This window comes from Bactrocera latifrons, unplaced genomic scaffold (genome assembly GCF_001853355.1).
Source record: "Bactrocera latifrons isolate USDA-ARS-PBARC rearing strain unplaced genomic scaffold, ASM185335v1 scaffold_264, whole genome shotgun sequence".
NCBI classification, from domain to species: domain Eukaryota; kingdom Metazoa; phylum Arthropoda; class Insecta; order Diptera; family Tephritidae; genus Bactrocera; species Bactrocera latifrons.
Window position 1 is genome coordinate 323,443 of NW_017536230.1, and position 13,079 is coordinate 336,521.

At 32.4% G+C, this 13,079-nt stretch overlaps 1 protein-coding gene across 6 annotated transcripts in view; it reads left to right on the top strand.

Moving 5' to 3' along the window:
- Positions 1-466: 466 nt before the first annotated feature.
- The window catches only part of LOC108969744, a 52,792-nt gene continuing 40,179 nt past the window's right edge, over positions 467-13,079 (top strand). For 3 of the 6 annotated variants that reach the window (XM_018934648.1, XM_018934655.1, XM_018934652.1), the window contains exon 1: positions 467-670. The gene's annotated coding sequence lies outside the window, so the exon portion shown is untranslated. The remainder of the gene's footprint in view (positions 671-13,079) is intronic. The other 3 variants (XM_018934651.1, XM_018934654.1, XM_018934653.1) reach the window with 3 other exon arrangements.

The following is a 13,079-nucleotide window of genomic DNA, read 5'->3' on the forward strand; positions in this document are numbered from 1 at the left end:
ACTCTTGCCCTCTTCTTTTACCAAATCCAATCTTGCTTCGAGAAGGCATGTGTAATATTTGTTTTCACATGTCTATATTGGTAGTATGTTAACAATCGCTTGACTTGTGCGGACTGGGGGCGCTCTGTGCGAGTAAACAAGTCTTACTTACAACCTGTAAGCTCAAAAGCTTTCGTATACTCAGCTTCTAACGTTTCATACTTGCACTGGCTATTTACATGCAATATAGTAGCTGTGAGTTGTAGGAGCGCCTAAACTTACTATAAGATACAAATATATCTCATTGTTGTCTGCTGCTCACTATTACTTATACTCTWATGCTTTTACGATAAAGTTGAGATCGTTCGTGAGTACTACAAACGCTCTGCTTGTTGTTACAAACAAAGTATTCGCGTGTGCTGTTGGCCCACCTTTAAGTGGCGCTGCTGCTCAGCAGCTTATGGCCGGGCCGTCTAGCGACCAGCATGTTGACCAAGTCACAGTTGAGTTTTGAACTTGGCAGCGTGCGGTTGTGAATTTCGCTTTGATTATCTACGATACGTTTATTTTAAAAACAACTGCAAAGTGTGTAATTTTGTGTGTAATATATTAAGCAACGTTTACTAAAAAGCTCTTTTCGCTTACAGAAAGAAAACTTAAGCAGAAACCAAAATCAAATTAAGTTTTAAAAGTAAATAAACGAAAAATTGTATTATTAATATTATAATTAAGTTTTTTTTATTTGTCGCGAAACAAGTGTGTCACCCCGAAATATTAAACAAATATAAAACTGTAGTTTCTTATTTACAACTGTACATAAGAATAAAACAAAAAAAAATAATTACTACAAAATGTGAAACAGTTGTGTAAAGTGTAATTGAAAGCCAATAAACGGAACAATTGAATTACTTTTGTGTGCTCAAGTGTGTGTGTGTTCTGCTTTTGTGTTTGTGCATGTGCTTGATAGAACTTCCAGACGTTGGCGATTGGTGCACTACATTGCCCGCTAGGCTAACTTGTTGAAGCGCTGCAGACTGTTGCGGTTTCAATTTCAATAACAACAAGTTAAAGTTGAAATATTTGTTGTTGCAAACGGTACTGCCAGCGAAGCATGTAGTTTTCGCACATGGAAATAAATAAAACTGGTGCATATAGTTTTACAAGTAACAACCTTTGCAAATTTATTATTGTAAACATCACTGCAGAAATATTAAAAAAAAAAAAAAATACTATTTAAATATAAAAGAAAAACCTATGTAATTTAAAAATAAAAATAAATACTTTTGCACCTTAAATAAACATATTGAGGTTATATGCGCTTAATTCACTCAGTTAAGTTCAGTGTTTGGGCACTGCGAAACTGCTAGTAAAATGCTACAAAATTAAAATAATAGAATTAATGCACACAAAAATAAATTAATTGCAATAAATAAGTATATTAAAGTCAGAAAAATAAACTCTGAATAAATACAAAAATAATAAAATTAAATAAAAAATTAAATTGCTTAATATTAAAAATATATTATACAACTTAATAAAAAATATTGTAAAAAATTTTAAAAAAGTGCTTTTAGGCTTTCACTACATAAATAAGACAAAATAATACCAAAAACTTATAAAAAACTATGTAATTATTTCACAAAAACAATAATATTAAATATATAATATAATAATTAGTAAAACAAAATTTAATACCGAAATAAATGTTTAATAATATAGTTATTATTTATGAAATTAATTAGACATATAATAAATGAATATCTATTAATAAATTCTATAATATTACTTATAAATAGTAAATTGATTTGAAATTAATAAATTAAAACTTTTTTATGGTAATTATATTATATTAATAACTAATATATGCACTCTGTAAAAATTGTTTATAACTAAAATACAAAAAAAAGCAAGAAGTTTTTGGCTAGCGTGGCTTCAATAAAAATGTGAGTATTACTACATATTTACGATTATTAAAAAATATTTATATTAAAAAAGGCAAATTTATAAAAAAAATCATAAAAGGCAATTATTTGTACATAATTATATAATAATTAATTTTAAACTCTATATTTTTTTTTAATATATTGAATAACAGAGGCGAGGGTTTTTTGACAATGTCTCGGAGGTTGCACAGATACAAATTTTTATATTGATGGCTTCAGAATCACGGGTTGCTCAGAGAGGAGCCAGTAGAATGAGAAAACTTTAGTATCGGTGGCATCATTTAGTTTTATGAACGTGTACTTATGTAGTTGTGTAACTTTAGGTGGAGAAAACTTATTTTGCAATTTCAAAGAACCTTCAAGCTACAACATATGCCGTTAAAACGTTCCCACCTATATCTATGGTATATACCCTCATACTCGTAAATTCAAACGCCTGGCGCTTGGCTTACATGGCGTGCTTAAGTGCCTTAAAGGACTTCGCAAAAAAAAGTATTCTACATAAATTAAAAGGTATGTTAACGAATTGAATTTTCGCATATGAGTCGCATAAAAGTCAAATTGCCTCTCATTTGAGATACTTAAATAAGACGTCCCGCTGCTAACTAGTTACTCAACTTGAAGCAACGCTTTGCGCATTGTTAGTGAATTTGCTTGCGTGTAGCAGTGTGCATTTGTTTCAAGAGTTATCGCAAGTTACGGTTATATCCGTTTTTAATTAAATAATTAAAAGTTGGCAGTTTGTGATGTGCGCTTGGATAATTGTTCACTTTCTTCGGTGAGAACCACATATAATTTATCTAAGCATTTAATTGCTTGTGCCGGCAAGTATGTGTGACTAAAGTATGTACTAGGAAATATTTCTAATTTTTTTAAACATAAAACTGATTTACACGATGTGTGTCGTTGTTTGCACTGTCCGCAGATAGAATGSAATAACACAACACTTTCCGCGAATATACTAAAATATTAAACCATTTACACCGATATGAATATAACCAGCTATTACTAAGAGTTTCAGAAAGTTTTATATACACTAAGATACTGATTACGATCATAAATATTCTGGCCTCTGTGTAAATCACAATTTTATAGCTGTATGGAAAGCCGGAGCAGAATACACATATTTTTTTATGATAGAAGTATAAGATGCGGAACAGGTTCAAAAAATATGTTTTTTGTGGTTTAATAATTATTTATGCGTGCGTATGTATGTATGTACCTATTGCTTACGAACAAAATAATTTCATTGCAGTTCCCAGAAAAAATAATTACTTCTGACAGGTGACTTCATAATGATGCCATAATACAAATTCGCCTATGAAATCAACATAAAATATCGAAATTTGTTGTTTTTACTAATTTATTTATACTTAACTTCTCAATCTAAAAATCCTTTTTTTTTTAATTTCAAGTCAAGAGTATGACTTCAAATACTCATAAATGAGCAAATACCAACACATTCAAACACACAGTCATTAAAGTATTCAGTTTCCTCTAAAACTAACTTTGGTGCAAATTAAATTCGTTGTAAACCACAAAATAAATTGGTCACAAAAAAAGTAGTACGACGGCTTATACATATGTATTTTGATACCTACCTAAGCACACCTGAATACATACATAAATACAAATGCAAGAAACTACATAAAAACCTTTTTTTTTGTTGGAATTGGTAGCAACAGCCAATTGTGGTTCATCGCACGCAAATCGGATTAATCGAATGTTGGTGTGATGAGCGCAAAGTGCAAAGGAAATGTTAAGTAATAATATGAGAAATAGGCGAGTGGTGATGAAAAAGCCAAATTACAGAGAGAAACAAGTAGGCGCAAAAAAAAACAAAAAAAAAAAAAACAGTGCAAATCCGATTGGCAGATGAAACTATAGATTTCGAACTCATGTGGCACAATTTGGGTTGACGTATAAAGCGAAGTTACATGGACTTAGTTAGTGGTTATCGAAATAATTTATTGATTTGAAGACTTATAGAAGATAAATGTGAAGTTTTCTCTATAAGTAGCCTGTAGGAAACCTAGTATATTATTCTTGTAATAAAATTTTCTCTATTGTAATTTCATTTCAATATTATTAAAAAAAAAAAAATATTATTTCCGCATACTTTTCAATGCATGATAATTTTGAAACAAAATCCTTTCAATATCCTAATATAGAGCTTTACAATCGCATAGAAGATGTTTCATAGTATTATCTCTTTTACCTCCTAACAGCTTCCTCCATAGTCGTTATATGTAAGTACTCTTGCTAGAGTTATTAGAACATTTATTCCTTTTAAATTTTAATTAGAATTGGCATGTGCTGCCCATATTCCATAAATGCCACGTTTACCTGTTTGTTGAGCAAGGCAGGAATTAATTTTACCGAGACCCTGCTAAGTTTTTTGCATACTAATACCTTACATTCTATATAAATTAATTTATTACACGGGAACTACTCACTAGTAAAAATATTTATAATATATATAAATCGTTCAGTGATCAAATGGAATTTGTAACACCGACTCAAATTACACAAAACTCCCATAAATTAAATCTCTTGTAATGATTTGCATAAGTGACTGATTAAAAGTGCAAGATGTAATGAGATTGAAATATTGACTACTAAATATGCAAGAATGAATGGTGTAGTATGGGTATATAGCATGTATGTATATAAATATCGTGTATATCTATAGCGATATATACTTTATACACACAAATGGAAGTTACCAAATTGAAAGTGAACCGCAGGATGGGCACTGAAACAGAGTCAAACAAATATTTGACTGCAGCCAGCAATCATATGACACCACAAGCGAAAGGTTACAGAATAAGTACATATATGTATATCTACAGCGAAAAGTGAATATATGCATCACAGGTAAAAGAGATCAAAGACAACAGCAGTGTCTATAAAAATACGAATTAAAGGCAAGCTGCACACAAACACATTAACAAAAAAATCTTTCAAAAAAACTTGTAACGAAAATCGAGTTTAAGAAAACATGCAACGCAAGCCAATCTGAGACAAAAATTATTATGCCATTAAATGCAATCGAAATAAACCGCCACTTAGACGGTCGATCATTGCTAAGAGCAATCAGTCGTTCGTTGTTTTTCATTATGGTGTTGGAATTTTTATGTCACTGAACCTGTTTTGTGGCAGCAAAGTAATTCGTTTTTTTGTGTTTTTCTGCTGTTGGGGCCATATTTAATTCTAATGTTTGTACAAGCATTAGATGCTGTGGTTAGCTGGTGTGACTGTCAGTAGCAGAGACCGAGGCGGCGATAGTTGAAGATTGGCTGCTGTAGCAGGTACTTCGAGTGTTTCGACTTTGGAAAGGCTATGCTTTTTATACTTACATATAAATTAATTATATTAGAATAATGTTGGTTGAAACGAATGCTGGGATGCCCTGAGACATTTGTCACAGCGCATATTCGTTTTGGCTTTGTAGAACCAGTGGAATTAATTACAAATGCAGCAACGCTTAAGCGGATAATGCTTATATGCATACTTTATGTCCATAAGATTTTTCCATATTCGTGTTAGTATATACAGCATTAATAATTGTTGTTTAAAGCTGGTTTTAACAATCTATTCATAAGCATTTTCTTCGTGTTATACAAAAATTATAATTATTCTTGCATGCTGGCCGCTGCAAGCACAAAATAAAAGCATTTTATTATTTTAAAATCAAACGTGTAAGACATGCATGTTACCGCACGTTAATACATATTGGCAACTCTGGCTGCCGCAGTGACTTATTGAACTCGGCATAATTTCTATTCATATGGCAACATATTTTCTATATGTAATAAATTAAGCATGAAATTAAAGCGAGAAATCCACATTTATGTTCAATGTAGACCGACTGTGTTAAAGAAAAGCAGAGAAAAGCGAAAACATTTTACACAATGCTTGAAAAAAAAGCACTAGAGCACTTTTTCTTTTCTTGGCTGTGCTCATTGACTAAAAATATAATAATTATTCCATCCCTTTACTTGCAATTCGCTTTCAGTCAGTTTTTTATTAATGGTAATATTTTTTATGTAATTTTTCTTTCAGAAAATGAATTTGTAATTAGCATCTACTCAATGAATCTCTTCTTCTTAATTGGTGTTGATACCGCTTACGCGATTATAGCCGAATTAACAACGGTTGGATTTTACAAGCTTAGCCAGGTCCTCTCCACCTGGTCCTTTAAACGGAGTGCAGGTCATCCTCTTCCTCTGCTTCCCCCAATCGGACAGCATGACCTAGCCTGCGTAGCCACTGTCTTTTGATTCGCCGAACTATGTCCATGTCATAATATCTCATACAGCTCATCGTTCCATCCAACGCGTAAAGGGCCATAAATCTTTCGCAGAACTTTTCTCTCGAAAACTCGCAACGCCGACTCATCTGTTGTTGTCATCGTCCAAGCCTCTGCGCCATATAGGAGGACGGGAATTATGAGTGACTTATAGAGTTTGGTTTTTGTTTGTCGAGAGAGCACTTTGCTTCCCAATTACCTACTCAGTTCGAAGTAGCACCTGTTGGCAAGAGCTATCCTGCATTGGATTTCCAGGCTGACATTGTTGGTGGTATTTATGCTGATTCCAAGATAGACGAAATTATCTACGACTTCAAAATTATGACTATTGTGACGTGAGTGTCAAGTCGCGAGTGCGACGACTATTTGTTTGATGACAGGAGATATTTTGTCTTGCCCTCGTTCACTACCAGACCCATTTTTTTTGCTTTCTTGTCCAGTCTGGGGAAAGCAGAACTAACGGCGCGGGTGTTAAGGCCGATGATATCAATATCATCGGCATACGCCAGTAACTGTACACTCTTATAGAAGATGGTACCTCCTCTATTGAGTTCTGGAGCTCGAACTATTATCTCCAGAAGCAGGTTGAAGAAGTCACACGATAGGGAATTGCCTTGTAAGTAATGCAATAGATATGATTATTTAAGTAAGTGATAACAAAAAAGTTAACCTCAACGGCAGCGATGCTATAATAGTTTCACAAATAAAAAAGTTTCCATGTACAAAATCGGTCAGTTTGTATGACAGCTATACTCTATAGTGATTAGATCTGAACAATTTCTTCAGACATTACACCATTGTCTTACATTATAACACATGCCAAATTTCGAGACTATATTTTATCAAAAGAAAAACTTTTCCATATAAGCTTTTCATTTCGGTGGTTCAGTTTGTATGACAGCTATATGTCATATCGATCCGATCTAAACAAATTTCTCACGTATACCAAATTCCGTGACGATATTTTGTCATATGATAAAGTTCTCCATACAAGCATTTCATTTCGATCGTTCAGTGTGTATGGCATAGCTGCTATAGTTGCCGATATCGACGGTTTCGACAAATAAGTAGCTTCTTGGCTAGAAAATGACATGGCAAAATTTTCAAATCAATTTATCTAAAACTGCTGATCTAGACAGACGCTGTGGAAAAATCGATTCAGCTTGTTCCACTAATCATTTATATATATATTTTATAGAGTCTCTGACATTTCCCTCCGGGTGCAACAAAATTCGGGGCAAGCTAAGTATACCCTGTTACGGATGTTGTATCAGCTAAAGCTTGTATTATTACCTACACTATACCAGTTTTTACATTACTTTTCTATTATTCGATTGTTGCGTTTTAATTTGAAATTGCGCTTAAGTATTGTTGTTGTGAATTACGGAAAACTGCGAATATCGCGTAGAAGGCGAGATATAAAAGTAACGTCAATATTAAGCTACCGTTAGGATTAAAATTTGTTGTTGTAATTCAATATACCAGCAGGGTTGTATGCAAAAAAGCTGTTCTAATTAGATTGGCTTACATTGTAGTTTTATACTGCATTAACAATAGCGATTTAAGGCAGTAAAATGGAATATAAATTGAAAAGAGCGTTTTTTTAATTTGAATTGAGGTGGCTCGAGAGGTGGCATAGATATCGTCTGTACATAATCGATGAAAAAGTGATTAAGTCTCTTACACACCATTTCTGTGGTCAAAGCTGAAAGTGTAGTATGATATCTTCCAGTTAAAGGAAATCTTTTTTCAGCAGCACTTTTCTTTGGCTTAGAAAAGGCTGCTGCTGTTGTTGCAGTGGCAAAAAAAGAGTTGATAAATCTTTGCTGGATTGCTATCTGGATCCGTTCTAGTTGTGTGGCACTGAATGTTGTAGAAACGGTACTTAGAAGACACTCTAAATTTAGTTAAAGCTCCTTTTGATCTTAATGTGTTCTGTTTGAGCCTCATTACACATTTTCTGTATTTTGGAGAAATATTTACTTAACGTGTTTTTCATCTTAAAATTCTAAATCTTTATTACTGGAACTTTTTTTATACTAAAAGTTTCCTCCAAAAATATGCAAAATAAGCTTTAGCAACGAAATAATAGTGCTTGCACTTTTGCAAGCGTGTAAGCATGCGCTAAGCTACGCAATACTCTCTTGAAATATTTTAGCACAAGATTAACAATATTTTAGCAATAAAGCTTCAACGTACCAGCGGCTAGTGTAGTTAATTGTTAGCGACTGTTGAATATATAGTTGCTTTTATTGTTGTGCTTACAAACAAAAGTGAGCATAAATAATGGCAAAAAACACACACACAACAAAGTTGTTGAAGAGAATAATGCTTGCGCTCGCTTCGCACTATTTTCGTCTGCGCGGCTTGAAATCGAAAGTAACATGGCTTAGATCTGTGCTAAGTTAGCTGGTTCTTGGTCCATAAATATTTATATACACGTACAAGCGAGATATTGCACGATATCAATATATACTTATTGGTTATATGTATTTTCGTTGCTGGTGCTGCAGTTATTCTTGCGTTTTGTTGTTGGCGCTAACTCCAATGATCGCTTACCGGATTAGTGCCTGCACAGCATTTTAATTGAGAATCAAGAATTCGCTTAAGAAAAAAAAAGAAATTTACGTGCAATTTTTATTTGATTGCTATCAATAATTTGTGTTAGAGTTGCAGTATTTGCCATTTTTTGTTATCACATACACACGCTTAACGACATGTTGGGGTGTATTTATTAAAATAAACGCACGGTGATAAATATCTTACACTTTGGTTATGAAACACTTTAATTAGAGGTGTAGTTGGAATTTAAATTGATTTTTAATGCGTTACAGTGGTTGATTGGAGGCAATTAAGAGTTTCATTTTATAGTTTGCGTAACGTGGAATATGGGTTTTATGTATTCAATTTTGGTTTAGAAACCCTCAAATCTTACAGTAAGCCAAGCTATACTTTTTATATAAAAATCTTTAGTTAAATATAAAAATGTTTAGTTTATCGAGAAAATCGAAGTAAAAGATTTCCTGAAGGAAAACGCCATTACGTATATGATATGCGACATGTGCATAATATGCTTGTAAAACTTTAGTTATGTTAGTGTAACTAAAATGCGATTTAAATTACACAGCAATGTTCCGGTATTTTGAAGTCGCAAAAGTACACAAAATAAAAATAAAAGCAACAGCATGATAAAAACCAACAAAAAGTCAGAAATTGCACACACTTTTCCAGCAGTCAAAAAACATCTTTTATTGATGCGTAAAAAGTGAGAAGGAAAAACTGCAAATAAAAAGTCGCGTGAAAAAACACCAAAGTTACTTGCAAAAGTGTGCAAAAATGCATAAATGATTGTCAACTGCATACTACAAAGTTCATAAACTTTTGTAAAATATCTGCGTTTGGCGCGCGACTCACCGGCTAGCAACAGGTCGGTTTTGTTGGCTGTCACCGTGGCCAGTTGCAGCGCAATTTAGTAGGAAGGAAGTGCACGTGGGCAATTATTATATTGTAGTTAAAAGTTTGTAATAAGAGACGCAACGCAGAAATGGAGGATAAAAAATGGTAAACAAAATCTTGTTTTCATATACTTGTGCGCATGGCGGAATAACTGTCTACGCCTGGCAGTACTGTGTATATAAACGAGTTTTTGTTGTTATGCTTTGTATGGTTGCTGGTCGCCGATTTTGCGCAGACGCAGTCACTGCAGCATCCAACCGTGCCATTGCGGTGCTTCCTGTTCAGCGGCATGCGCTGCCTCCAAGTGCCTTTAAATGGCGTTAAATGGCATATTTTTATGATTACGAGTGCAAGCGTTTGTGTGCACTTACATAAATATATATATGCACTTACTTATATACATATATACATATGTATGTCTGTTTAATTGTATATGTATTTGTTGAAATGTGAGTTTAGTGAAAACCTTTAAACATTTCTTTTGTGCTATTGACCTTAAGGCTACATAAAGTGATTTTCAATTGCTGCATTTTGAGAGGAGAAAGTTTTCTTGACTCAACTTACGAATTTAATACTTGGTGCGTATGTAGTTGTATGGCTAACGGTCTTGTTTCGTTAAAAAGTTTTCAGTAAGAAATATTTGTGTTCATATTTGATTTAATTTGTTGTTAAATTCTTAATATTTCTCCACTAACAGCGTCTAAATGTTTATAAAGATTTTGAATAATGAAAAAAGATTCACCCGCGTGGGCAGAATAACTCATTACAGGATCATATTAAGTGAAATTTATTTTTTGTTTCAAAATTTCACACTATCTGTGAAATGAAGGTCATAATTTTCGAAACCAGTCGTGAGAAAAATCATATTTCTCCACTGATTTATTATTATATTTTTTAATTAAAATAATTAAGCTGGAATTTACAATTTCATAATTTTGGTTTTTTTAATATTTTTGGAAAAATTTGACCATAACACCTCTTTCATTGTTTGACCATGAAAAGCAGAGGTATGCGACGGCAAAAGAAGAAAAAATCAACCATAACTAATATGTGATATACATACTCGGTACAAAAACCCAAAAACTCTTTCATTATTCGATTTATTTAGCCTGCAGATATAACATTTCCTCCATATTTGCATTTTTCGGCTGCTTTTGTTGGATACTGTTTTAAAATTTGATTTTGAGCTGACCTTAAGCCTTAATAGTTGGCAGCAAGGGTTCATGTATTTACATATATGCTGGTATAAATAAAAAATCATAAAATGGAAATGGAAATAATAAAAAATAGAAAAAAGAACTTGTATACTTTCTATTTTCAAACATTATCCACACAAAGCAAAATATGCGGTATATATTGCCAATAAAAGAAAATGTTTGCGAATATAAAACTCATTAAAAGCAATGACTTGTTTGCGGTTTTGCAATAAATTACAAATTATAATTAATATTACTAATATTTTCAGTATGTATACATGCATACTTATGTACTTATGTATGTATATGTTTTATAATTTGTTAAAATGTTATTATGATATTTGCAGCCGCTTTGGGTTTTTTTTTCCCATCCAGCCAATCGTCAAATAAAATCTGTCGATATACCGTATATTGATTGCTCTATGTATAGGTGTAGTTTTTGCTGCTGGCCCTAATACCCTTGTAAGTGCATTAGCGCAGCCATAAAAATAAAGCAACTGAAATTTTAATAGGAAAAAGTGCATAAAGAAGCTTAGCTATTGTTAAATGAAAATAAAGGCTGTGCCATAATTTCTGTGAAGGTAATATTAGCGAAAATGTAAGAATTGCAGAAGCATTCAATTTAACAAAAAGGAAAAAAATTAAAATCGCAATAAATTAGAGTCAGTAATAGTCAGCGAAAATAATTAAAAATTTAGCGTTTAGTGTGAATGGAAATTTGAAGTGAACATGATATGCATGAGTTGGCATAAAGCGATGCAAGTTATAAGGTATTTGCGCCATTTTTTAAATATATTGCAGTCTGAAGAGATAGTGGAGATGCTTGTACTGAAAATGGTTAATATAATAAAAAAATAATAAAATTATTAAAAAAAAAGCTATAAATAAATTTTGATCTGTTGATCGCTTATATTCAATGATAAAAAAATTAAAAAAAAATATTAAGAAGCTCTTTGTTGATTTTCCCCAAAATCCCCCTATCTACTCAAATTGCTAAAAGTATTTTCCAAAAAAATGTAAAAGGAAACAAATGAAAATCCTTTATTTATTGCTGCAACATTATTGCCGAGGCAACAGTTCAATAAACTGATCGTCTAATTGATTCTTTGTTGGAATATCGGGCACTTAATTTGCAAGCGCCCGTTAGTGATTTTGCATTTGTTGTTGTTGTTGGCATTTTTGTTGCCACTACCAACATTAATGACTGCAGTTGCCTACTACATGCTGTCTAATTAACACAGTTGGCCAATGACGTTTGACGCGGCCTGGTACGACGCTGTTGCCACTACAAACGTGTAGTGAGTATGTGTGTGTGCGCGGTTGTACATTTGTATATGCGTGCGCATAATCGTTGAGATATTTGGTCAATTATTTCGCTCCAAATACCTAGCTATTTTGCATGGGCAGCTAATATGCAAGTGCTTAATGGAGAGTGAGTGATGGATGGTTGACTATTGGCGCGACATTGGTATTCGGAAAATGCGCTGAGAGAACAAATGGTGCTCAAAGGTTTAGATAAACAAAAGGCATATTTATGTCTATGAAATGTATTAGTACTATTAATTTGTATGCAAAGAGCACTAAACAAAAAACATTTTTTTGCCCCACCCTAATATATAAATTTAGATATCTACATATATAATTTATATATATATATATATTATTATTTCTTAATTATCTTCAAAAATTTTTACGTGCACATTGCATGTTGGAAATTGAATTTTTAACATAATTTTGCTATGCAAATGTTACGCTCAATTTGTTTTTGTTTGCCTGTGCCGTAGCGTGTAGCGTAAAATGTTTAGTTGCATGGCTAATATTTTCTTTGCTAGTGAGTTAATTAGTTTTATGTTTACAGTAATTGAAAATATAAAAAATGTGGTATTGAAAATATTTTCTCACTCAATTATTTCGTAGCTTATAGGTGACTAAGGGTTATATACACGAAGAAAGCTGAAATATTTATACCGAAGTTCCAAGTTATAAGATCCATGGTGAAGTGTATATTTTAATAATAAAGTAATTAGAATAACTTTTCCAAAAAATAAAACTAAAAATTAAAGCATAGCATTTTTGAAAAATTTATTTCAGGTGTTCTTATATTAAGGGAGGAGGTGTGCGCCAAATTATGGGTAAGTTTTTATATTTTAATTAATTTTGAGAATTTTTGTAATTTTTTACTGTATAAATATT